The 25,672-nt window shown below is 43.1% G+C and overlaps 1 pseudogene; it reads left to right on the plus strand.

Annotated features, from left to right (window-relative positions):
• Window positions 1-455: 455 nt before the first annotated feature.
• The window catches only part of LOC135573295 (perilipin-1-like), a 30,962-nt pseudogene continuing 5,745 nt past the window's right edge, over window positions 456-25,672 (plus strand).

Below are 25,672 nucleotides of genomic sequence, written 5' to 3' on the forward strand. Positions count from 1 at the left end.
TTTAGCCATTTTCATGTTGACTTCATTGTGTTTTGGATCATTGTCTTGCTGCATGACCCAGCTGTGCTTCAGCTTCAACTCAGACTGATGGCTTGGCATTCTCCTGTAGAATTCTCTGATACAGAGCAGCATTCATGGTTCCTTCTATTAAGGCAAGTTGTCCAGGTCTTGAGGCAGAAAAGCATCCCCAAACCATTACACTACCATGACCATGCTTGTATTTTGGTGTGAGGTTCTTACTGTGGAACGCAGTGTTTGGTTTTCGCCAGGCGTAATGGGACCTGTGTCGTCCAAAAAGTTATACTTTTATACTCTTTTTTTATACTTCACCTTCCAGGTGATTTTTGGCAATCTTGAGTCAACTTTGTGGATGACATGGGTCCCACATTTCCAGAATTGAGCATGTATGTCTCAGATGAGGAGTGAATGGTTGTTTCATGTCTCTCAGGAAAAATATGTTTGTCAGACTCCTGAGCCTATAGTTGAAGTTGGACGTTTACATACACCTTAACCAAATACATTTAAACTCAGTTTTTCACAATTCCTGACATTTAATCCTGTAAAAAGCCTATAGTTGATCACCACTTTATTTTAAGAATGTGAAATGTCGGTATTATAGTAGAGAGAATGCTTTATTTCAGCTTTTATTTCTTTCATCACATTCCCAGTGGGTCAGAAGTTTACATAGACTCCATTAGTATTTGGTAGAATTGCCTTTAAATTGTTTAACTTGGGTCAAACGTTTCGGGTAGCTTTCCACAATAAGTTGAATGAATTTTGGCCAATTCCTCCTGACAGAGCTGGTGTAACTGAGTCAGGTTTGTAGGCCTCCTTGCTCGCACAAGATTTTTAATTTCGGCCCAAAAATTAATAAACAATATAACAATTGTTGGAAAAATTACTTGTGTTATGCACAAAGTAGGTGTCCTAACCAACTTGCCAAAACTATATTTTGTTTAACAAGTGGTTGAAAAACATGTTTGAATGACTCCAACCTAAGTGTATGTAAACTTTCGACTTCAACTGTACCTGCAGTAGACTCTACCTGTGAGGTTATTGAGGCCATACGCCAGCACCAAGCAGACACAACTGCTCCCATGCTCTGTGTGTGGGGTGTATGAGAGGACGGCCAGGACGGCCAGCAGCCTGTCAGTGGGGAGCATCGAGCCTGTCATCGACCCATTGGAGACTCAGCGTGAGTACATTGATCCCCTGCTTTAGTGCTAACTGTAGTCAAATACTGCACCGCAAACATTTTGAGTAAATCACCTTGCCTCAAGACATATAGAGAGTCTGTGTAATCAGTTTGTGCTTAACCATACATTCAGCTACTACTGTACAGTACCATATAGTCTATACTGCTACACATTGCAGTAACATTAAGTGATAAAATGATGTTCATCTTACTGCATTGCAGTACCTTTAACATACAGCACCTCAAAAATAATAATTCAATGCATATTGATGCTGTGCAATACATGGAAAGTGGTAAATTAACTCATATTGTCACTGTGAGGGTTTGCTGTTTGTTTGATTATCTGTAGCTGTGTGGTTGAGTCTGAGAATTACTCCTGGGCTAGGGCCAGCTCTTCATAGAGCCAGTTCTAGTAGGCTGAGCCAGGTCTAGCAGACTTGAACTGTTTCTACTTTCTACACTTTTATGGGCATAACCAACAATAGTAAAATCTTCACAACATGTGACATTGATATCAATACATTGCAGTAAATTGGAAAAAGAAGAACGTCAACCAAATGATGTTTATGTTAATACACTGTAGTAAATACACCCCTATCTCTTTCCCCCTCTCTCTCTCACTCCGTTCTCTCTCCCTCTCTGTGCCTCCCTCCTTCTCTCTCAACCTCCTATTTATCCCCCTTCCCTTCTCTCTCTCTTCTATTAATTATTTTCCTCTCTCCCCTCTCTTTGCCTATCCCCTTCTCTCTAACACTCCTTCAATCTCTCCCTTCTCATGCTCTCCCTCCTCCCCCATTCCGTCCCTCCCTCCCTCCCATCTCTTTCTCGCTCTCTCTCTCACCTCCACCTCTCTTTCCTCTCTCCCACCTCCACAGACTGGATATTGATGCATAGAAGTCAATGCATTGCATTCAATGTAAACATATATGTGAGAAGGATATTAACTTATAGGTTTGTGTCAATAGATTTGACTAATACATTGCATTCACAGCAAAAAAGTTGGTGATAAAGCTGGAATAGGTAAATTGGTGAAAGTCCAGGGCGGATGGACAGACAGACTTACAGACACTGAAATCTGTGACAGATTTCATGACTGCCTGACTCACCACCTGAGAACAGACTTAATGTCTTCTCCCTTGTCAATTAAATCACCATCACTGAACTATTTTTCTAAGTCCATAACCACAACCTGCTGCTCCCTTTACCAGATGCTTACAGTTTTTCTCAGTCACTTTGGTGCATTTCTTAGATCAAAAGTGCAATTCTTGATCCTACTTGTACAAATTCCAAATCATCTAGTCACTTGTGCACATCATTAAAGCAATTTCTTATTCATTTGAACAAATTGCAATTGATAATGTACAAGTGACAGCTTTTTTCCACATTATCAATTGCTCATGTCATGTTGATCAAAATATGGTAGATGGTTCTCTGTTGAATAGTCTTACCCCTCAAAACATCTAGGCATTAGTTCCTTGCATAAGCCATTACATGCAAAATTGTTCAACTATTTGTCATAAACTGTCAAGCATAGTTTACACATTTCTATTAGACCTTTTGTACAAAAACGTGAATTGATGAATCGTGCAGGTGAAATTGACCCTCACTCATGAAGGAATATAAAGTGTTAGTTCAACCAACAATCAACCAGTTGTCTAAATTGCTCAAAGGTGCATCTCATGAAGAATCTATTGGCAAGCATATAGAGACAGACCACAACACAGAGTTGCAATTTTCTAATAATGGATGGACCAGGAAACGAACAGGGTCAACAGCCAAGAGGAGGAAGAAGAGGAGCAAGGATGCATGGTGGAAGGCAAAACAGAGGAAGAGGCAGAAGAGGACATAGGCGCATATCTGATGACATAAGGGCCACTATTGTAGACCATGTTGTCAATCATGGCCTTACAATGACTGAGGCGGGTCGAAGGGTGCAGACGAATATTGGGAGATCAACCGTGTCCTCAATAGTTCAAACATTTCGAAGAGAGAAGAGGTATGTCCACCAATGTACAGTGCACTGTTACTGTATATAAGCAGTATACTGTATACTTCCTACAATGCTTCATATTACAGTAGTCCACTTGTATTTCACAGCATACAGAAATATACTCTATACAGATACATACTGCACCTTACATGCACCCACCTGTATGTTTTACAGTAAAATGTGTGTTCGCATAGTTTTTGTCTATGTGAAAGTGTGCGATGCATCACTGCATTTTTCCCCACATAGGACTGCAAGATTACCTCAAACCGGTGGCAGAGGACGCCTTTTCACACCTCAACAGGAGGAGGCTATTTGCGCCATGGTCCTAGCAAACAATGCCATGAGACTCAGGGAAATACAAACGACCATTATAGAAGACAACGATGTCTTTGAAAACATCCATACGTTTAGCATCTCAACCATCGACAGGGTGCTGCATAGAAACCAGATTAGTATGAAACAGCTGTACCGCGTACCATTCCAAAGGAATGAGGACAGAGTTAAGGAGCTACGGTACCAGTATGTACAGGTAAAACATATCTATGTAACTACTTTACAGCAACATGTTATAGTGATACATAGTACAGTAAGCATAAACTGCACACATTTCCATTGCTGTGGAAGGAACATGCAATATATGTACATTTTATGTCACTCGTCCTTACCAAAACAAATTAAACTTTGTGTTCTGGGATATAGCGTATAATGGAGTTGGAATCAAGTGAACCCTCTCAAAACTTTGTATACGTGGATGAGGCTGGCTTCAACCTGACCAAATGTAGAAGGCGGTGTCTGAATATCATCGGTCACAGAGCTACTGTGGATTTGCCAGGCCAACGGGGAGGAAATATCAGCATGTGTGCTGCTATTTCGGAGCATGGTGTCCTAACCCATATCCCCCTTATAGGGCCATACAACACCCAGCATCTACTCAACTTTTTAGATACTCTCTACAGGGCTCTCATCCCTGATGATGAGAGGGGTCTGTTTAGAGAGGATTTGCCAAAGTACGTGGTCATTTGTGATAATATGAGTTTCCATCGATCAAACATCATAAGGCAATGGTTTGTGACCCACCCGAGGATGCTCATAGAATTCCTCACACCTTATTCACCATTCCTTAACCCAATTGAGGAGTTATTTTCAGCATGGAGGTAGGTGGATGGTGTACGATCGTCAGCCACACACACAGATGACCCTGCTGGCTGCAATGGATGCAGCATGTGAGGACATCACAGTAGACGCCTGCAGAGGATGGATAAGGCATTCCAAAAGATTCTTTCCACGTTGTATTGGAAGGGAAAATATCCGTTGTGACGTGGATGAGAATAGGTGGGCCGACAGACAGGAACGTCTGGATGTGTAGAGACAGCACAACAGTGCTGCGGGCAAAGTTGTGCCTTAGGGGTGGTTTCCTGTGTTTCTTTCTAATTTCGTTTTTTTTCCTTTGTGCCCCTTGGGTTGTCCAGTCTCTTTCAATCAATAACCCACATACAGTAATATGTAAATAGTACTGTTGAAATTGATATATGCCATAGAAGTGCAGCCTTGTGCATTTTCAATACAGTAACTGACATCCAAACTGTAGCCTAAATTTACATCAGGTAATACTGTCAAAGTACACAATTACATTGACAACATGCCTAAACATTTTGACGACCTTGTTCGTGAACAATGACTCAATGACTTATCATTCTGATGACACGGACATGATCATTGGCATGAATATTTACTTTTGAGAGATGTACTAAGGATTTTTAGTGACTGACTAGTTTTAGATACATATCTATTGTATATTGCAGTTTGTACAAATTGTTCTGAGAAATGCACTTATTATTTTGCACATGTTAGGGATGATGTGAAAAATGCACCAAAGCGACTGAGAAAAACTGTAATAAAGACATGCCTTCCTGTTCTCTGCCCCCTGGTGGTCAATATTGTAAATGCATCCCTCACATCTGGCCTGGACCCTGAGCTCCACACCAACGACAGACCTATCTCAAACCTCCCCTTCCTCGCCAAAGTGCTTGAATGGGTTATAGTGTGGTGGAAATGTAATACTAATTACATACTACACTGTTTAATTAGGCATACTGTGCTGTTTTACTTAGATAATTGTCTATTGTTATATGTAAGTATTTTTACTGATACAAACTTATTTTGTGTGACTTAATCATAAATACAGATTTATGAGCCGCTTGGGTGCAACCGCAGTATGTGACCTCCTGTGTTCCCGGGGCCTGTTTCTGCACATTTGCTAACTGCTACGTAGACAAACGAGGTTGTACATTTTCTAGAAAAGCTGAGACCCAGCTATGATTCATTGGGCCTTAACTCAGCACAGTTGAAGTGCATGGTTAACTGCTCCATTTTTGAAAATCTTGTAATCAAGTTGTTTTTAAGCATACAGTCTCTCACCTTTTGGTCAGAATTACCACCACAGTAGCATCACAAATCCAACAACACATGGCCATTCATGAACTTTTCGAACCACTTCAGTCGTGCTTCCGGGCTATGCATGGCACTGAAACTGCCTTGGTAAAGGTAGTGAATGACCTCTGAACATCTCCATCCTCATCCTTCTGGACATGTCTGCAGCATTTGACACTGTCTATAAACAGATTTTAACTGCAAACACAGATGTTGCGCGCACACACACACACTAATGTCATATACCATGACCATGGACAGGACCTTAGACAACTATAGGCACAAAACAGAGCACAAATTAGGCTAATAAATAAACGTCCTTACCTTTTAGAATAATTTTCTTCTTGTTTTCCTAGCTGAGAAGTCCTTGATGACGTTGGTAAAATCCAATCCACGAAGGATGCTGCTTTCAAGGGACATCAGCGTTACGTGATTATCTTTCCTGATGCATTGTTGTTCTCAGTTAATTTTTCACCAAAGAAAGCTTTGAAACATTGGGAAATATTTCCTTTGCCTTAAAAGTTGTAGTAGTGCCATAGCAGATGTTACCTTCCTCGTTACGGATACATTTTTTTTTTTTTACTATGGCCTGGCTACAGCCCAGGTTTGCCTATGCATTAAAATGCCCCTGCTTCTTGGAGCCTCCGGAACACCCATTTACATTACATTTACATTTAAGTCATTTAGCAGACGCTCTTATCCAGAGCGACTTACAAATTGGTGCGTTCACCTTATGACATCCAGTGGAACAGTAGTGCATCTAAATCTTTTAAGGGGGTGAGAGGGATTACTTTATCCTATCCTAGGTATTCCTTAAAGAGGTGGGGTTTCAGGTGTCTCCGGAAGGTGGTGATTGACTCCGCTGTCCTGGCGTCGTGAGGGAGTTTGTTCCACCATTGGGGGGCCAGAGCAGCGAACAGTTTTGACTGGGCTGAGCGGGAACTGTACTTCCTCAGTGGTAGGGAGGCGAACAGGCCAGAGGTGGATGAACGCAGTGCCCTTGTTTGGGTGTAGGGCCTGATCAGAGCCTGGAGGTACTGAGGTGCCGTTCCCCTCACAGCTCCGTAGGCAAGCACCATGGTCTTGTAGCGGATGCGAGCTTCAATTGGAAGCCAGTGGAGAGAGCGGAGGAGCGGGGTGACGTGAGAGAACTTGGGAAGGTTGAACACCAGACGGGCTGCGGCGTTCTGGATGAGTTGTAGGAGTTTAATGGCACAGGCAGGGAGCCCAGCCAACAGCGAGTTGCAGTAATCCAGACGGGAGATGACGAGTGCCTGGATTAGGACCTGCGCCGCTTCCTGTGTGAGGCAGGGTCGTACTCTGCGGATGTTGTAGAGCATGAACCTACAGGAACGGGCCACCGCCTTGATGTTAGTTGAGAACGACAGGGTGTTGTCCAGGATCACGCCAAGGTTCTTAGCGCTCTGGGAGGAGGACACAATGGAGTTGTCAACCGTGATGGCGAGATCATGGAACGGGCAGTCCTTCCCCGGGAGGAAGAGCAGCTCCGTCTTGCCGAGGTTCAGCTTGAGGTGGTGATCCGTCATCCACACTGATATGTCTGCCAGACATGCAGAGATGCGATTCGCCACCTGATCACCCTTTGCATGGTTCCACTCCTATCTATCTGATTTGTCTCCCTTGGCAACTGCAGGACTGCCCAAGCCCGTGTATGACAAGGTGTCCCACAAGGCTCAGTGTTAATATTTACATGCTACCTCTTGGTCAGATCCTCCGTCACTTTGGACTCAGATTTATGTTGTGTGTGACCTGTTATGCACAAATCTACCTCCACACAAACCCAACTCCACCCGGCCACTCTCCTATTTTGTTGTTTACTGTCTCCGTGAAGTTAACTTTGATGAGCAATAACGTTTTAAAACTAAATGACGACAAAACATAGATCATGCTCATGCGCCCCAACTCCCTAAAGGTAGAAACTGGGTAAACATTCGACCCAACTCCGTCACTTGAACCCCATATCCGGAACATCACCAAATCAACCTTAACAGCCTTAATCCACCACATTTCACCTCTCTCACTGACCCCACTGCTAAAACCCTCATTCACGCCTTTGTTTTATCCCATCTAGACTACTGTCAAGCCATTCTATACAACACGTGTCAAACTCATTCCACGGAGGGCAGAGTGTCTACAGGTTTTCCCTCCACCCTTGCACTTCATTGATATATTAAGGTCACTAATTGTTAAGGATCTACCCTCACCTGGTTGTCTAGGGCTTAATTGAAAGGAAAAAACAAAAAATCCGCAGACACTCAGCCCTCTATGGAATGAGTTTGACACACCTGCTCTATGGACTCTCCGCCAAAACCCTGGACAGACTACAACATACTCAAAATTCAGCTGCATGAGTCCTCACACACACCAGACCTTGGGACCACATCACCTCCACCCTCATCAAACTCCACTGGCTCCCAGTTCAATACAGGATCATCTTCAAATTGCTCATAATCACCAACAAAGCACTCAATGGACAGGCGCCCACATACCTTACTGATCTCCTGCATCCCTACACTCCCACCTGTTCACTACGTTAATTTGACATTGGACTCCTCATCCTCCCTGGCACCAGGCTGCGCTCCATGGGAGACCAGGCTTTTATCAGTGCCAGCCCCCCAACTTTGGAACTCCCTCCCTCTCCATGTCAGAACTTCACAATCCATACAGATATTCAAGTCCAAACTTAAGACACACCTCTTCACACAGGTTAATCCAGATTCTCTGTTGTTTTAGCTTTTATCCTGTCCTCATGTTTAGTGTACTTGTTTAGTTTAATGTTTGATTTTATTGTTTTTTATCCTGCTGATTATCTTGTGTACAGTTGAATTCAGAAGTTTACAAACACTTATGTTGGAGTCATTAAAACTTGTTTTTCAACCACACCACAAATTTATTGTAAACAAACTATAGTTTTGGCAAGTCGGTTGTGCATGACACAAGTACATTTTCCCTGTATTACAATTCCAGTGGGTCAGAAGTTTACATACACTAAGTTGACTGTGCCTTTAAACAGCTTGGAAAATTCCAGAGAATGATGTCATGGCTTTAGAAGCTTCTGATAGGCTAATTGACATAATTTGAGTCAATTGGAGGTTTAACTGTGGATGTATTTCAAGGCCTACCTTCACACTCAGGGCCTCTTTGCTTGACATCAGGGGGAAATCAAAAGAAATCAGCCAAGAACCAAGTCTGGTTCATCCTTGGGAGCAATTTCCAAACGCCTGAAGGTACCACATTCATCTGTACAAACAATTGTACGCAAGTATAAACACCATGGAACCACGCAGCCGTCATACCGCTCAGGAAGGAGACGCGATCTGTCTCCTAGAGATGGGACACACTTTGGGGAGAATAGCACAAATCATCCCAGAACAACGGCAAAGGACCTTGTGAAGATGCTGGAGGAAACAGGAACAAAAGTATCTATATCCACAGTAAAACGAGTCCTATATCAACATAATCTGAAAGGCCGCTCAGCAAGGAAGAAGCCACTGCTCCAAAACCGCCATAAAAAAAGCCAGACCACAGTTTGCAACTGCACATGGAGACAAAGATCGTACTTCCTGGAGAAATGTCCTCTGGTGTGATGAAACAAAAATAGAACTGTTTGGCCATAATGGCCATCATTATGTTTTGAGGAAAAAGGGTGAGGCTTGCAAGCCGAAGAACACCATCCCAACCGTGAAGCACAGGGGTGGCAGGATCATGTTGTGGGGGTGCCTGCTGCAGGAGGGACTGGTGCACTTCACAAAATATATGGCATCATGAGGCAGGAAAATTATGTGGATATATTGAAGCAACATCTCAAGACATCAGTCAGGAAGTTAAAGCTTGGTCACAAATAGGTCTTCCAAATGGACAATGACCCCAAGCCTACTTCCAACGTTGTGGCAAAATGGCTTAAGGACAACTAAGTCAAGGTATTGGAGTTGCCATCACAAAGCCCTGACCTCAATCCTATAGAAATTTTGTGGGCAGAACTGAAAAAGCGTGTGCGAGCAAACCTGACTCAGTTACACCAGCTTTGTCAGGAGGAATGGGCCGAAATTCACCCAACTTATTGTGGGAAGCTCGTGAAAGGCTACCTGAAACTTTTGACCCGAGTTAAACCATTTAAAGGCAATGCTACCAACTACTAATTGAGTCTGTGAACTTCTGACACACTGAGAATGTGATGAAAGAAATTAAAGCTGAAATAAATCATTCTCTCTACTACTCTCTACCTCACTGACCCAAGACAGTGACTTTTTACTCTGATTAAATGTCAGGGATTGTGAAAAACTGAGTTTAAATGTATTTGGCTAAGGTGTATGTAAACGTCCGACCACAACTGTGTTTAAAGTAACTTTGGGTGTATTTAAAGGGGCTTAAAATGAAATGTGGTAGTAGTAGTGGTGCAAGACCATTGTATCCAATGGAAGTCCAATCTTTTGAGAGGAAGGTTTACTTTAAATGTCATATGCCAGGTCATGATGGTCCCTCGGTCACAAAATAAGGTCTGAAGATAATGGTTGAATGTAAAAAACCAGCAGCGTTGGAGTTCTTGAAACACTCACATCGGTGCACCTACTACCAGACCCTGTTCAAAGGCACTTAAACATTTTCTCTTGCCCATTCTCCCACTGAATTGCACACATACACCATCCATGTCTGAAGGTTTGAAAATCATTATTTAACCTGTCTCCTCGCATTCATCTACACTGACTCATTGAATTATCTCTAGTTGTTGCTGTGAACAGTCTGGCCTGTAAAGGACTGGATGATCTGGAGGAGAAGATCCCAGCTCTACAGTATCCCCCTGAGAAGGCAAGGACGCTTTTCTCGGAGTCAATTTAAAATGCTTGTTGAACAACACGACTTCTGTCCCCAAAACCTGACTTTTTCCCTCTGTTTCACACAGCTGGCATCTGGCATTGTGGAGGCAGTTACCTCTACAGTGCAGATGGCTAAGGAGGGCATTTCCAGCCCCATCACTGGCACCTCAGACTGTGATCAGCATGGCATTCAATGGCTCCAGCTGACGGCTTTAGCGATGTCCTGAGCAGCAAGCCTGTCTGCCTGGCAGGGAGGGAGCAGACACTTCACTGACCTTGGCTGAGAGTCTGGTTAACTATGTTCTGCCTGAATCCTTGTTGAGTCATTTAGATAATCTGATGGCTGGTATAGAGATGGCTATACCATAAGAAATGTAATGTTTTCTCTAGAGATATAAACATAGACTGGGAATATGACAGCTGAACATTTACAGTACAATGCGATCATAAACTGAATCTATTTCCACTTTCACCACAAGATGGAATCATACAATGGAGAAATAGAACAGTGGGTGCTTATAGCGGACAATCTGTAGATCTGTGTTTCCAAACTCACCTTGAGTTCCCCCAACAGCACACATTTAGCAGTAACCCTGGACAAGCACACCTGAATCAACTTGTTAACTAACCATCAGGCCCTGAATGAGTTGAATCAGGTGAGTTCGGATCCTATAGGATTCTCGCCAATCCTAAAACACTTTGTGTTACTTCTATCAGAATCCTATTGGAAATCAAAAGTAATCCTATTGGATCCTAAATCTGTTTGGATTTTCTTTTGGATTCTAATCTGGTGTTCTCCAGACCGATCCTCATCTGGCTACGTTTACACAGGCAGCTCAATTCAGATCTTTTGCCAATTATTTGCATATCTGATACCTATCTGATCTTTTCCCTAATGCGTTAACAGCAACAACAACAAAAAAATGTTGCTCTGAAGTCTCAGGAACTCAAGGCCATAAGAGAGTAAAATGAGTAATGAACTGTAACCTTGTCTATCAGCATTAAGTAAATGGAATGCGATATTTATGTAAGAACTATAAAAGTTTAGATTCTTGAAGTTGTTGCATAAGCTTGTTTGTTTTTTCTTAGTGAGTGTCCATCCTATTTGTCCTTCATCAGTGATCAGTTAATGATATGTGATGCATTGAGTTTGAGGTTGTTGAGTGAGAATCTGAGACAGACAGTCATGTGCCACATTTTGTGTCTGTTTGTCAAGCCGCTGAGAGCGCTTTATCTGTCCTCCAGAGTTGGATTCTTCGCGGGAACAGGAGTCTGTCAGTGCTACTGGCCCTCAGCCCAGCTACAGAAGTCTTCGGACCCTGGCCAGTGCAGTATGTCGACGTGCCTATGATCAGACAGCAGCAATGCACCAAGAGTCAAGGTCAGGATCTGGTCACCACGCATCCCCGGTGTGTCTCCACTGGTAAGATCCAGCTGTCAGTTTAGTCTCGGACCCAGACACTGTAAATAATTGTGGAGGAATTCAATTAAACATTTCATATTTTCACTGATTTGCTCTAGATGCAGCAGAATTGGTCAACCAAAAGAACATCTTGTCATCCCAATTGGGTACTTGAGAGGGAAAGGCATGCCTGTGGAAAGACACTTATAAAATGTATCCTTATTAGTTACAGCCAGCATATAATTTCTGTATTTATGGAAATACTGACACAATTCTCCATAATTTTTTACATGTGAATGAGATGATGTGTGGTCATTTATGAAATTAGGTATAATTATTCAGGTTATTAATAGAGTAATTGCATACTCTTTAGAGTGGGTAATTCAACACACATTCTAAAGCCTTAATCATTCCCTCTCTGGGAATCTCGTCAATTAGTTCTCAATAACAGCAGGGGTTACTGTAGTTAGGCAGTTGAAATCCCAATAGAAATTGAGTGTTGAAGAGAGACAAGGAGATACAGACAGCGGGAGCTATGTGCACAGCTTTAGCAATTAGGCCAAAAGGGACTGGTCTTTTTCACTTTTTGCAGCCCTATGCTTTTAAAAGTCCAGTACACAATAGCTCAATATACAGCAAATACAGTTGAATTGAAGCTAATTTACTTGAATCATTGAGATTATCAGTTAACACGTTGAGTATTGATATCTACTGATACTGTAGATCTTGGTTGTAGTGTGATTCCAGGTAGGCGGGAGCAGAAAATATTTTTGGTATCTCAGATTGTTTGGCAATTCTCACAAATAAACTTTATTGGGAGGAAGGATGTTTGAGGTCATTTTTACATTTGTATCACAAACTATTTCTGAGAAAATCCTGAATAAAGTGGTCATTTTAGGCCATTTTTAGACCAATACATTCTTCCTGTAAGACCCTATGATCTGTGAACCGTACATGATACAGACAACATCTTGGTGTCGTTATCCTCCTTTATAGTGTGCTCTAAAATATGGTGTATGTCAACTAACATCAAGGCGGTGGCCCGTTCTTGTAGGTTCATGCTCTACAACATCCGCAGAGTACGACCCTGCCTCACACAGGAAGCAGCGCAGGTCCTAATCCAGGCACTTGTCATCTCCCGTCTGGATTACTGCAACTCGCTGTTGGCTGGGCTCCCTGCCTGTGCCATTAAACCCCTACAACTCGTCCAGAACGCCGCAGCCCGTCTGGTGTTCAACCTTCCCAAGTTATCTCACGTCACCCCGCTCCTCCGCTCTCTCCACTGGCTTCCAGTTGAAGCTCGCATCCGCTACAAGACCATGGTGCTTGCCTACGGAGCTGTGAGGGGAACGGCACCTCAGTACCTCCAGGCTCTGATCAGGCCCTACACCCAAACAAGGGCACTGCGTTCATCCACCTCTGGCCTGCTCGCCTCCCTACCACTGAGGAAGTACAGTTCCCGCGCAGCCCAGTCAAAACTGTTCGCTGCTCTGGCCCCCCAATGGTGGAACAAACTCCCTCACGACGCCAGGACAGCGGAGTCAATCACCACCTTCCGGAGACACCTGAAACCCCACCTCTTTCAGGAATACCTAGGATAGGATAAAGTAATCCTTCTCACCCCCCTTAAAAGATTTAGATGCACTATTGTAAAGTGGCTGTTCCACTGGATGTCTTAAGGTGAACGCACCAATTTGTAAGTCGCTCTGGATAAGAGCGTCTGCTAAATGACTTAAATGTAAATGTAAAAATGTCTAGATTCTGAAATAAAAATGTCACATTCATTTATTCAACATTTAACATAATAATATCTCAAAACTACCCTATTAATATTTTGTTCATTTCAAGACATATTGTTTGGAACTCTACAAGTACATACAATTCTTAAGGTATGATGCAACGTATGCATACCACCAACAAACACAGTGAATTGGGAAATGGATTGAAGGGGAACTCCCTCTTCTGGTGACTTTCTGAATGTGCAATCCTAAAGGAGGGTTGTGATTGGTTAATGACCTATAACGTCAATTCCTATCTTTAAAATTGGTAATATCATTAAAAGTACCAGAGAGACCACTCTGGTAATTTGACATGTTTTGAAGAGTATATTGCTACAAACAATATGTCTAAAAATAAGCTAAATCAAAAAGAGTGTTTTTATGTTGAATAAATGAATTAAAAAATGTGTATTTCAGAATCTAGACGTACTCTATATTTGAGAGAACACTATAAAGAGTATAATAACACCAAGATGTTGTCTGTATTGTTGCTTGCCTCCCTGCTGTAGAAGTGTTACCTTTTTACACAGAGAGGAATTCAATGTAGCAGATGTGTCTAATATTTAGAGTTATTTAGAGCAGTTGTTTTAGTTACTTTAGCTTGAACCATAGATGTGTTTGAGAATGGATATACACCGGACGGTGATGGTCCGAGACGATACAACTTAATGTCCTAGAGTCTGAGGTCAGCCGCTAAATGCAAAGCCTAGCACTTTTGAAAGGATATTCCCACAGTTGTGGCTATGATAAGGCTTACAGTAGCTCTGGATACTACTGTAACTATTATAGACAATGGACTGAAATGGTGTTGAAGGCAAATCATTTTCTTGACCCTTCTTACATCACAATAGAGAGAAAAAATGGCCTGTCACTGAGTAGCATTTGATTACTGTAACTAAAATGTGTTTCTTGCAAATATGTTGATATGGATGGTAAAAACTGTCTGTCATAATGTACTGTAGAGTGCGCATGTTCCCTGACAGAATAGCTATGCCATGAAGAACCTGGAGGCTGTGGAAACAGTGGGCCTGTCCTTTCAAACTTCAGTGACGGAAATAATAAGTTGGGAAGAGGAGCAGAGAGACAAATAGACCAAAAAACAGAAGTAGAGTTTATAAGAGTTACCCCCTTATTTACATCATACCAGCCTTAGAGCAGGTGTCCAACATAATGCACATAATCTCCAGATCTTTTTTAATAGTCACTCGGGTCATTTAATCATTGCCATTAAAGTATGTTTTACTGCTCAAAGCCTTGTAAACAGTCTGCTGTGCTGCAGTATTTCTAGATCGATGTGGTCATGTCTGCCCCACTCATGGATGCCTGAGTGTAGGTATTCTCAGAAAATGTAATCAAAGACATTCTTGAAATTCAGCTTGCATTCCCTTGACTCCCCCTACTGAATTATAATTTAGGGAGTGGATATCGGACAAAGAAATCTGAAGTGCTGTTACACAACATATAGGCTCTGGTCTCTAGGGTCACTCTGGCTGACAGCCATGACTGAAAACACATTTTATGTACATGTTGTAGTATACTACAAAGCAGGATCAATGAGTTAGCCAGCTAACTTTGATAACCAGAAATAACTAAATAACGATCTGTTTCTGATCTGTTTCTGATTGTTGAGTCAATTCGACCATCCCATTTCTAAAAAATAACGTTAATACAGAATATTTAGGCAAGTTAGCTGGCTAAATCATTGATAGTTAGCTGGCTAAATCATTGATCCTGCTTTGTGGTATACCCCTCAGGTTATCACAGTGGAATGAGCCACACCATGTGAGTAGGTAGCGTTGTATGATAAAGAATGGTTCAGAGACAATTCAATCCCTGTGTTTCTGAGTGGTTGTGGGCTGCAGAGCCTGGTCAGTGGCCTGGGTTACCAGCTACAGATGAACTATGTGTTGGTGGTGTCCAGTGTGAAGAGTGCCCCTCAGACCAACTTTGGCCTGGCTAAGAGACCGTGGGCAGCGCCTGGGAGCACATGGTGAACAGAATCTCGCTTTACGGTGTGGTGAGTCACTCAGTCATCCCTGACATCTCCTGATATGATTTGGCCGCTCATGTGCATTGATAGGTCTGTTGTACTCTTCACGTGTACCCCTCATGTGGGAAAGGAGCAGAGCTGCTCCATCCCACAAGCCAATCAGGTATTATCTGTGTGATTGTGATCATAACATCAGCTCAGTCCTTCAGGTGACGCCGTATCCCACGGTGTAGAATATAATCAATAACAAAGTGATGTATTCATTCTGGAGCTGCCTGTAGTGCAGTGGCGGATTTAGGTATAGGCGACATGAGCAGCCGCCCAGGGCAGCATCTTGCCGGGGCGGCACAGGGTGCACACACAAAACAATTTTGAATGGTGACGTTTGCTCCATCGGTTTTCTATTGCTCATTTGCACGTCACATCAATGATATCTCGTCACCTTGTGGGACTGTGGGTCAATTAACCTTGTCGGAGTGAGCGCCCTGATTCTAGTTTGTGAGCTTGGCAGGCTACTGCCTGGGCAGGTCTCCCACTCAGAAGTACAAGATGGGGAGGGCGGTGGGGGTAGGTTGACCTCAGGTCTCCCCACCGGAAGCCCGAGGTCGGGGGAGCTGAAGGGGGGGTTCGCCCAGGGAGCCATACAAGTTAGAACCGCCACTGCTGAAGTGAGAGGTTAGAGTGCTTTTTATGGCTGTGACTAGATCCTGGACAGGATTTGTGTGTGTACACAGTATTCCCTATTGCAGTGGTCACCAACCTTTTCTAAGCCAAGATCACTTTGAGTCAAAATGGAGGCCAAGATCTACTTGACTTTAAAAACATAAGCGTATGCTGCTATGCAACATTAACCTATGAAAAACAGTTCTGTAGCAATGAGGTTTGTGCAGTAGGCTATAGAGTGGTGATGAAGAGTCTACCCTGTCCAGAAGTGACTGTTTGTGTTTTATTATTGACAGTTTCAGCTTATTTTGAGATTATACATATGTCATCATATGTAACTGTTTCAGTCTCTGTTAATTCAAACTTTTCACTGACATATCCTGATATCAGGGCATACTAACTATAAGGTCTCGTGAATTAGCCTAGTGCTCATGTGTACCCAGCTAGACCACCTTTTTCATTATTTTTGATTAGCCTATGGAATTGTAAAATAGGGACCTTGTAGCAGTTGTAAGGGAATGACATCATCAGAAGGCAAGACTGCTTGCTCAGAGTGTACATTTATTTACAGGTTTTGAAGATCCATATCATACAGTAGATTTACCAAATATAAACGGGCAATAGCACAAAAGAAATAGCCTCTGTATCAGGCTTAACTTGTCCTATCTGAACCGACACAGGTAGAGGGCAAGACTGTACTGCCTCCCCTTGAGAAACCAAATTAAAATCTGTCTAACAGCAGCTCAAACAGCGTCGTCCAAGATGGCGTAGCAGTCTGACGTGTGTAAATATCGTTATCCTCGTTTTTTCTGGATATATTTCTGATATATTTTAATCTCACTGTCCATCTACGGACTGAATATACTCTCCTGCAACCTGCCTCACCCAATGTGGTACGGATCTGCTATTTTTATTATTTTGAACCAGAACTCCCATCAGAGGCTAGCCAGCTAACTAGCTACTAGCTAGTAGTCAGTTAGCCACTGCTGGCGGTCTTCACCGTTAACTCAGCCACCAGCCAACCTCAGCTCCAGCAACCTCAGCTCAGTCAATACCTGCCAGTCTGCACAGCACGATATCAACCCAGAGCATTTAGGACTGCTTTTTCTCTACCACATCTCCGGATTCCTACCGCAAGCTCTGAACTTTTACACCGAATCATCGCAGCTACCTAGCTGCAATCCGAGTGGCTACTCCTGGCTAATGTCTCTGTCCCGAAGCAAGCACCAGTTAGCCTTGAGCTAGCCTCGAGCTAGGCCCATCTCCCGGGTTGGTGAAGAGGTCCACCAGCTAATTCTTGGGCTACAATACCTCTTTTGCCAATTGTCCTGGACCCTTTACTGCTGACACGGAGCCCCGCCAATCCATCACGACTGGTCTGCCGACGTGGTTTCAACAGACTCTTCTGTTGCGACGTCGCCGAAGGCCCATCTGCTAGCACCGGCCCGCTAGCTGTCTGAATCGCCGTGTCTCCTGCTCGCCTAGCGTAGTAGCGACTACTGAACGGCTCCCTGACTCACCTATTGCTCACCTATCCTATCACTCTGCTACACATGCCTTTCACTAATATCAACATGCCTTGTCTATTGCTGTTTTGGTTAGTTATTACTGTCTTATTTCACTGTAGAGTCCCCAGCCCTGCCCAATATGCCTTAGATAGCCCTTTTGTCCCACCCCCCACACCTGCGGTGACTTCACCTGGCTTAACTGGTGCCTCTAGAGACAAAGCCTCTCTCATCATCACTCAATGCCTAGGTTTACCTCCACTGTACTCACATCCTACCATACCCTTGTCTGTACATTATGCCTTGAATATATTCTTCGACAGCCAAAAATCTGCTCCTTTTACTCTGTTCCGAATGCCCTAGACGACCAGCTAGGCCACTCCAGGACTTTGAGATGCTTATTACGGAGCCACTCATTAGTTGCCCTGGCTGTCTGTTTCGGGTCGTTGTCATGCTGGAAGACCCAGCCACGACCCATCTTCAATGCTCTTACTGAGGGAAGGAGGTTGTTGGACAAAATCTCGCGATACATGGACCCATCCATCCTCCCCTCAATACGGTGCAGTCTTCCTGTCCCCTTTGCAGAAAAGCATCCCCAAAGAATGATGTTTCCACCTCCATGCTTGGGATGGTGTTCTTGGGGTTGTACTCATCCTTTTTCCTCCAAACACGGCGAGTGGAGTTTAGACCAAAAAGCTATATTTTTGTCTCATCAGACCACATGACCTTCTCACATTCCTCCTCTGGACCATCCAGATGGTCATTGGCAAACTTCAGACAGGCCTGGACATGCGCTGGCTTGAGCAGGGGGACCTTGCGTGCACTGCAGGATTTTAATACATGACGGCGTGTGTTACTAATGGTTTTCTTTGAGACTGTGGTCCCAGCTCTCTTCAGTTCATTGACCAGATCCTGCCGTGTAGTTCTGGGCTGATCCCTCACCTTCCTCATGATCATTTAATTTATTTATTTTTTACCCCTTTTTCTCCCCAATTTCGTGGTATCCAATTGTTGTAGTAGCTACTATCTTGTCTCATCGCTACAACTCCCGTACGGGCTCGGGAGAGACGAAGGTTGAAAGTCATGCGTCCTCCGATACACAACCCAACCAGCCGCACTGCACATCCAACCCGGAAGCCAGCCGCACCAATGTGCCGGAGGAAACACAGTGTACCTGGCAACCTTGGTTAGCGATGAGACAAGGACATCCCTACCGACCAAGCCCTCCCTAACCCGGACGACGCTAGGCCAATTGTGCGTCGCCCCACGGACCTCCCGGTCGCGGCCGGTTACGACAGAGCCTGGGCGCGAACCCAGAGTCTCTGATGCCACAGCTGGCGCTGCAGTACAGCGCCCTTAACCACTGCGCCACCCGGGAGGCCCTCCTCATGGTCATTGATTCCCAACGAGGTGAGATCTTGCATGGAGCCCCAGACCGAGGGTGATTGACCGTCATCTTGAACTTCATCCATTTTCTAATAATTGCGCAAACAGTTGTGGCCTTCTCACCAAGCTGCTTGCTTATTGTCCTGTAGCCCATCCCAGCCTTGTGCAGGTCTACAATTTTATCCCTGATGTCCTTACACAGCTCTCTGGTCTTGGTCATTGTGGAGAGGTTGGAGTCTGTTTGATTGAGTGTGTGGACAGGTGCTGTTAATACAGGTAATGAGTGGAGAACAGGAGGACTCCTTAAATAAAAACTAGCAGGTCTGTGAGAGACGGAATTCTTACTGGTCGGTAGGTGATCAAATACTTATGTCATGCAATAAAATGCAAATTAATTACTTAAAAATCATACAATGTGATTTTCTGGATTTTTGTTTTAGATTCCATCTCTCACAGTTGAGGTGTACTTATGATAAACATTAGACCTCTACCTGCTTTGTAAGTAGGAAAACCTGCAAAATCAGCAGTGTCTCAAATACTTGTTCTCCCCACTGTATATCCATCCTGCCCTGCATTTCTAAAATCTTTGAAAGCCAAGTTAAAACAGATCACCAACCATTTCAAATCCCACCGTACCTTCTCCACTATGCAATCTGGTTTCTGAGCTGGTCATGGGTGTACCTCAGCCACTCTCATAGTCCTAAACGATATCATAACCACCATCGATCAAAGACAGTACTGTGCAGCCGTCTTCATCAACCTCGCCAAGGCTTTCGACTCTGTCAATCGCCACATTCTTATCGGCAGACTCAATAGCCTTGGCTTCTCAAATGACTGCCTCGCCTCGTTCACCAACTACTTCTCAGATAGAGTTCAGTGTGTCAAATCGGAGGGCCTGTTGTTTGGAACTCTGGCAGTCTCTATGGGGATGGCACAGTGTTAAATTCTCGGGCCAACTCAATTCTCCGTACTTATCAATGATGTCGCTCTTGCTGCTGGTGATTCTCTGATCCACCTCTACGCAGATGACACCATGCCGTATACATCTGGCCCTTCTTTGGACACTGTGTTAACAAACCTCCAAACGAGCTTCAATGCCATACAACAGTCTTCCGTGGCTTCCAACTGCTTTTAAATGCTAGTAAAACTAAACGCATACTCTTCAACCGATTGCTGCCCGCACCCGCCTGCCCGACTAGCATCACTTCTCTAGACGTTTCGGACTTAGAATATGTGGACAACTACAAATACCTAGGTGTCTGGTTAGACTGTAAACTCTCCTTCCAGACTGTAACGGCTGTCTTGGGTGGAAGAAGGAGAGGACCAAAGCGTGGTTAAAAAATACAAAACAACAAAGTGACAACCGAAACAGTTCTATCTGGTGCAGACACACACAGACTGAAAATAACCACCCACAAAACACAAAGGAAAACAGGCTACCTAAATATGGTTCTCAATCAGGGACAACCATAGACAGCTGCTTCTGATTGAGAACCATATCAGGCCAAACACAGAAATAGAAAATATAGAAAAACTAACATAGACTGCCCACCCCAACTCACGCCCTGACCATACTAAATAAAGACAAAACAAAGGAATAAAGGTCAGAACGTGACACAGACTCACATTAAGCATCTCCAATCACAAAGCCTCCTTCACTCATGCTGCCCAAACATACCCTCGTAAAACGGACTATCCTAACGATCCTTGACTTTGGCGATGTCATTTACAAAATAGCCTCTAACACTCTACTCAGCAAACTGGATGTAGTCTATCACAATGCAATCCGTTTTGTCACCAAATCCCCATATACCACCCATCACTGTGACCTGTATGCTCTCGCTGGCTGGTCCTCGCTTCATATTTGTCGCCAAACCCACTGGATCCAGGTCATCTATAAGTCTTTGCTAGGTAAAGCCCTGCCTTATCTCAGCTCACTGATCACCTTAGCAACACCCACCCGTAGCACGCGCTCCAGCAAGTATATTTCGCTGGTTATCCCCAAAGCCAACTCCCCCTTTGGCCGCCTTTCCTCTGAGTTCTCTGCTGCTAATGACTGGAACGAATTGCAAAAATCACTGAAGCTGGAGACTTATATCCCTCTCTAACTTTAAGCATCAGCTGTCAGAGCAGCTTATATCCAAGATAACAACAAACAGTTCCTTCTCAACAGGAGAGATTAACTCGTTCAGAGAAACGCTGATGGTGCTTCACAAATTAGTTCCTTGAAACTGTACCTGTACACAGCCAATCTGTAAATAGCATACCCAACTTTCTCACCCCCATATTGTTTTTTACCTTTTTGCTCTTTTGCACCCCAGTATCTCTACTTGCACATCATCATCTGCACATCTATCAGTCCAGTGTTAATGCTAAATTGTCATTATTTTCGCCTCTATGGCCAATATATTGCCTTACCTTCCTAATCTTCTACATTTGCCCACACTGTACATAGATTTGTATATCCTGTTATTGACTGTATGTTTGTTTATGTGCAACTCTGTGTTGTTTTTGTTGCACTGCTTTGCTTTATCTTGGCCAGGTCGCAGATGTAAATGTGAACTTCTCAACTGGCCTACCTGGTTAAATAAAGGTGAAAGGAAAAAATATAAAAAACAGGTAGACCTACATAATAGAAGCACTTGGCCCCATGGGCCATACAATAACCCAATTACAATTACCCAATTTACAACCAATAAACTGGTTCTACAATGTAAAAGGCAATTTCTACATACATTGTTGCATTGGTACATTCTTCTTATTCAGACTTAATGATCATTAATGATATTTCAACACTATGGATACATACTGTAGAACAATCATTGTCTCTTATTCAGCGTTCTGACTGCTCACTGAGGCACGCACGCTTCTGTTACGCACAACCAGAATGGACACAAACACACGGAACTCCAACATAACCTGGGAAATATGAAAAAATTGAATTCAATTAACTGAATTTCTGCCTCGTGAGTCTGGTGAACGTTCATGTGCACAATAAACATTGCGCCCACTCAGAGGGTAAGAAATGGTTGGCTAAATGAAAATGTATCGAAGGCCTATCAAACATGAAACAGAAATGTCTAGGCCCCAGGTCAGGGTTCCCAAACTGGCGAGCATGGTTTTATTTACCCCCTCCCCCCAGGTTTTCTGAGCAAAACAAATGTGTTCATTCATTTTTGGACATAAAAGTCTGTAAAAACACCAGGAAAACAGCTTCAATTGATTGTAATTTATGAAATCTGTTCCTAAGTATTCCAACGCATAATAGAGAGACTGATCATACATAAATGTAAGCAAGGTATGAAATGATTATGTTTTAGTCAAACATTATATCTGTTTGGGCTTCCTGCGGTCAATTTGCAGTCTACAAATTATTTGTAATTATGTTCTGGTCCCCCAACCTTCGGCCCGCGGCTGAAGTTGATGATCCATGCCCTGCGTGTTGCAATAAATGGTACGGGAATGGAATGATGTAATGCTAGCAATTATTGTAGTATTAGATGGAATATAGATTTACCATAGGGCCTATGCATTTAAATGTGTGAAAGCAATATCAAACATTTCAAGAAGAGAACCATTTTTGAATCTGCATATTTATTTATTATGGCAATCCTCACTCCCTAAAATTTGACGTTTGTGCTGCACCCGATCCTATAGCTTTACAGCAAATCATCAATCTGTTTGCTAGCTCACTACCAGACTTGTGTCCAAGTCATGTGATTTGAGTCCACAACTCTGGTTTCAGCCGATGGGGGGATCTGATGGTCCATCAGTTCTTCCTCATTCCGCTGATTGATTCAAAAGGAGACACCGTCTTCCAGCTGATGGCGTAAGTCGAGTCGCACGTCCTTATTTCAGACTCCAATTCATGTTGTTACTCGTATGACCAGAGAACATGAAATACTCCTCAATATTAGAAAGACAAGCCGCTAATAACAACGCAAGTCTATCGATAATAATAACAACGTAAGTCTATCGTTACACGTTGTAGCTCGAGTGGAAAGGTAGAGGGCGTTTCATATGCCTTATAAAAGTGCAAAATAAAGTTTTGACATTGCTGAGTAAAATCTTTAACTTGAACTCGCTCATAAAAACAGCAGCTCTGTGCTGTATTCGTTGACAGTCTCTAGTCATGATTTTTAATGTTTTGAAATCTCGCACAGACGGCTATCAACTTAGCTGTGGGCTCTTGGGAGCTGCAGACATGGCGAGCTGAGCTATAGGTGCAATTAATTTGCTCTCCGGGCCCGCCGGGTAAGAGGAGATGGTACCAACCAAGTTAAGCCAAAACCACGCCCCGTTATTCAGAGGGGCGTTCTACAACGCTTTGAGCGCTCTCCAAGTCCGGAAGTTAGTATCACCTAGCGCGATATTTCAGTCACTGATAAATAACATTTGTCTTTGTATTTCAAGATTGAAAAATATAATAACAGAATGCGTGGACAGAGCTAGCCATTAACGCCCCTTAACACTCAGACAGATTCAATGGCCGTAACGCATAGCGTATTCGACTGAATGATTAGCTAATAAATATTTGAGAAATTATTAATAATAAGTATTTGCTTTACCTGATAATAGACTACTAATGATAATATAACAACTTAAAATACTGAGCTAGTAATGTTAAGTAGCCTAGGTTAACTTAGCTGACCTTCAATTGAGGGAATTCTGCAGAGTTCTGAGATATTTTTACAACTCATTGAATAATAATAGGCCTTTATTACGGTAGGCAGCTAATTGTTAAATTACACTTTCCATCCTTACCTTGGAAGGTCACTGTCTGCGCTGATCGCTTGTGAGTGAGACAACGCTAGCTAGCCAATGGGAGCATAGTAGAACGTCCGTCTGAATAACGGGGTGCGGTTTTGGCTTAACTGCGTTGGGAAAAAGAAAGACGCCCATCAGACACATGAAATGGTTAAAAATGGGAACGCTTCGACAACCACCCGAGTGCAGGGCAGCTGAATCAAGTGCGACTACTTTAAACAGCGTAAAACAAATAAAATTATTGGAACGCAAGGCTTTATATTTGGGTTATGTACAGAAATGTTTGGCAATCGACTAGGAAATCCTTGGAGATCGACCAGTCGATTGCAATCGACCGGTTAATGACCATGTGCACCTGTACCTGAAACATCTGCCCTGCACGCCGGTAGTATATTGCACATGAAACAGTATAGAAACAGTATATTGCATATACTGTACAAAATGTTTTTTACTTGTTCAGGAAATTAAGTCACAAATGTATGGGTACAGTACAGTTGACCACTGGCACAAGTGGTTAATATTTTTGTTGAATTCATCACTGTTGTATGTAAACTAAAGGCACATTCTGTTCAGAGGGCCCCCTGCTATAAATACTATTAACATTCTCCAATGTCTTTATTGGCGTTTAGTGTATATTCCCTCCCTGGAGAAGCCTTGATGGGGCTAGATATTAGACACTGGTTATTTAGTGATTGTTTCTAGTACTGACTTGGGTATATATAGCCATGACAGAAGTACATGTTGTTTTGGTAGGCAATGTGTTCACAGGGAAAGGATTTCATGATCAAAGTGAGGTATCTCATCATGTACTCAAGTGTGTGTGTGTGCGTGCACATGCATGTGTGTGTGTGTAATTACCTAAACTCTCTGTGCAGTAGAGCCAGGCAGACCCCTGACCATGTCTGTGAAATAGCCCTCATTATCACCCTGTGCAAAGGGAGATGGCTTACAGAGCTGTCACAATACAGTAGTGTAGCGCTCACTGACAGACAGCTCCAGACGAGAGGCATCCGTCTCATGTCACCTGACTAAGAGACTTCAGATTATTTCACAAGCAAATGAAGCAATATGCAAAGAACACATGAAACCCAAAGGCTAACGAGTGGAATCTTTCCTGTTTACCTTGATTGATGGTAGCCAAAAATGACTTTCCAGTATAGTGGTAGTCCACTATTGACTTAAGTTTATCATCATGTTTTGAGTTTGACTTGCAAAGGAAAAATCCTGGAGGAGTACTGAAGTTAAGTGACCAGCAGTGAGAGTGCTCTGCATAGCAAATTTTGACTCCTTAGAGGCGAAAGAGGACTTTTGGAGAGCAACTCGGCAGAGGGCCTTAATACTCTGCTGAGGAGTTCAGGAATGGCAAAGGGATATTGGATAGCTGGGATTTCTGAACAGTTCATGTATTTATTCAGGTTTTTTCTTTAGCAAAAATGTCAACTTAGCCTTAACAGTTTTACAGTTCACACATTCCAGCCCCCCAGCTGACCAAGGTAACTCCTTTATTGGGAGGTTTAAAGTCAATGTCAGGACAAGTTGGCATACAGTGCCTTAATGTTGGACTCAGCAGGGGAGTTTGATGGCACTTCATAAGATGTGGCCAAATAAACCTGTGACTAGTTTGTTATATAATGGTATACATAATGTTATACATATAAAAGTCATATGTTTTGCACCTTGCATTTTGAAAATGCACTCTCTTAGGTGTGTTCATCTAGTGGTTAGACGGTA

The sequence above is a fragment of the Oncorhynchus nerka genome, linkage group LG9a (genome assembly GCF_034236695.1).
Source record: "Oncorhynchus nerka isolate Pitt River linkage group LG9a, Oner_Uvic_2.0, whole genome shotgun sequence".
NCBI lineage: Eukaryota > Metazoa > Chordata > Actinopteri > Salmoniformes > Salmonidae > Oncorhynchus > Oncorhynchus nerka.